Raw genomic sequence first — 2,861 nt, 5'->3', positions numbered from 1 at the left:
AGCGGCGAAGAGTCTGTCAAGAGGCCCCGAGATGGCAGAGGATCAAAGTGACAGAGGAGTCATGGAGATGCCTCAGTCAGCTCCCATTTCTTCTTCTTTTTCTCTCTTTTTAAAATTTTGTTTATTTATACTTTTTAATTAACATATACTGTACTATTTGCTTCAGGGGTACAGGTCTGTGTTTCATCAATTGCATACAACACCCGGTGCTCATTCCATCACGTGCCTCCTCAACGCCCATCCCCCAGTTACCCCATCCCCCACCCCTCCCCTCCAGCAGCCCTCAGTTTGTTTCCTGAGATTAAGAGTCTCTTATGGTTTGTCCCCTCTCTGGTTTCATCCTGTTTCATCTTTTTCCTCTCTTCCCCTATGATCCTGTTTTGTTTCTTAAATTCCACACATCAGTGAGATCATGTGGTAATGGTCATTCTCTGATTGACTTATTTTGCTTAGCATAATACCCTCTAGTTCCATCCATGTCGTTGCAAATGGCAAGAGTTCATATTTTTGATGGCTGAGTAATATTCCATCATATATATATATGTATATATATACACCACGTCCTTATCCATTCATCTGTCGATGGACATCTGGGCTCTTTCCACACTTTGGCTATCGTGGACACTGCTGCTATAAACATTGGGGTGCACGTGCCCCTTCGGATCACTACATTTGTGTCTTTGGGGTAAATACCCAGTAGGACAATTGCTGGGTCATAGGGTAGCTCTATTTGCAACTTTTTGAGTCCGCCCCCATTTCACAGAGGCAGATCCGGCGGCTCAGAGGGGCCACTGCTGGCATCTAGGGGCCCGGGCAGAGCCAGGCTTACCCCAGGCCTCCAGAATCCAGGTCGCAGCCCACCCCACCCCCTGCCCCCACTGCCTCCTTCCTGTCCAAAAGGTGCCCTAGGCTTTCAGGACTGTTGTCAAGTCGGGAATGGTAAGCCAGGGGCCTGGCCTTTGGGCCTCCCCTCACAGCCCCTGCGCCCTTGTTTTAGGTCAGCCACTATGCACACACGGTCTATGTATCCGCGGGCGTGGAGGCCACTCACTCCCAGTATGTAACAGTGGGTGTTGCCATGGTCAACACAGCGATGACCGTCATCTCGGTGAGTGACCGGGAAGCGCCCTTTCCCTTGCGGGTCTCCGAGCAGGGCCCCAGCAGGCACAGAGGAGCCCCAGGGGTCCGTGGAGAGGTGTGGTGGCACTGGTTCTGGGGTCACTGGAGGGACGTGGACTCTTGGACCACTCCTGTGACCTTGACCAGGCCATCTCACTACCTTCAAATTCAAGTTTCTTCCTCCATAGAGTGGTCACAGTGGCTGCCTTACCCAGAGTATGTGGGAGTCACCTACGGTTGCAGTAAAACTTATCTCAGAGTTTTAGATGTGACATGTGAACCACTCCTGCCTTGACGTAGGTGCTGTGTTAAGAACGTAAATCAGCAGAGGAGCGCTCATTCCCAAGGTCGGGTGGCTGAGACCCCAGCGCTCCTTTCTCTAGAACCTCTACAGGTGTTTTACTCTTGTTTTCAGTTGCTGTTTCTTGAGTTAGCTGTGAGGTTTAAGGTATTTTAGAAAGCTATTTATTACTTTCTCGTATTTTCGCCAGAGCCGGTTTAAGTCCCGGTCAACTTCCAGGGGATTTAAGGAGGTGGGAGTGGGAGGGTGATGGGAGGGTGACAGGAGGGGCCAGGCCAGGCCAGGCCGCCCACCCTTCCTGGAGTCCTTCCGTCCACCCCCCCTCCTGCTGACTCCCTCGTGTCCCCCTCCCCTGGGCACAGCCCGCCCTCTCCCCAGAGCCCTCTGCTCTAGGAGATAACCGGGACCCTCCCTCCGCCCACCATCCTGCCCGGGACCCTCGCCTCCCTGGAGGAACAGCCCCGGGTGCCGGGCCTTGACCATGGAGTTGGTCTTCTTTCTCAACTTTTTATACAAACCAGGGTTGCCATTTTGCTCCTGTCAGGCCCTTGCTGAGGGGCAGCAATAATCCCCATCTGTAGGGCTGTTGGGAGGATTGCAAGTGACCACACAGGGCCTGCACCAGGTCAGCCCTCCGGGGGGCACTGGTGTGGATGCTGGTGGCGGGCTTGGAGTAGCACCAGAGTGTTATGGGAACCAGAAGGCTGTAGGGGAAGTTAGCTGGAAAGAGCAGGGCTTAAGTTTGGAATAGTCAAGAAGGAACGTGCAAGTCCAGGAGGCGGAAAGGGGAGTGTGTGGGTTGAGCGGGGCCTGCACGATGCGAGGCCAGACTCCAATGGCCACACTGTGAATCGAAGCAGCAGGTAATGGGGGGAAGCTATTTTTTAATACAGGTTTTATGACCATTTGGGTATGGGGAGGCCAGCCAATCAGATGACCGTCACAGCTACCCTGGGGCCTTACTGACCCCGAAGGGCCCCCCACCCCCCACGATTAACCATTTTCTAGAAAGAGCAAACCACTTGGCCCGTGAGTGCACCTTTCATATGAAATCAGCCGATCCAGAGCCCACAGCCCCAGCCAGGTCTTCCGTAGGCTCTCACACTCTGGGCCGGACCCACCAGCCCTAACCTCCCCGGGGCAGATGCCAAACAGCCAGGGGCAGCCCCTGCACTCCCAAACCTGCTGAGATTGTTCAGACCAGCCGATGCTCAGCCTGCCTTCCCCTAGAAACCATAAAGCCTCCTCGCCGTCCTCCTTGCCCTGCAGGGTGGCTTTGTGCAGCGCTCGGCTCGGCTCGGGAGGCGGCCCCTCCTGCCGGTCGGCTCCCCATCTGCGGCTCGGCCTCCTCCTGCTGACGCGGGCGCTCCTCTGCCGGGTCTGACCCCATTTTCCTGCCCTGCGGGACGTTGGGGGAGCACGCCGCGGGGGGGGGGGGGGG

The sequence above is a fragment of the Ursus maritimus genome, unplaced genomic scaffold, assembly GCF_017311325.1.
Source record: "Ursus maritimus isolate PB19 unplaced genomic scaffold, ASM1731132v1 scaffold_32, whole genome shotgun sequence".
NCBI lineage: Eukaryota > Metazoa > Chordata > Mammalia > Carnivora > Ursidae > Ursus > Ursus maritimus.
The sequence above is the reverse complement of the archived record's forward strand: the minus strand, read 5'-3'. Positions refer to the sequence as shown.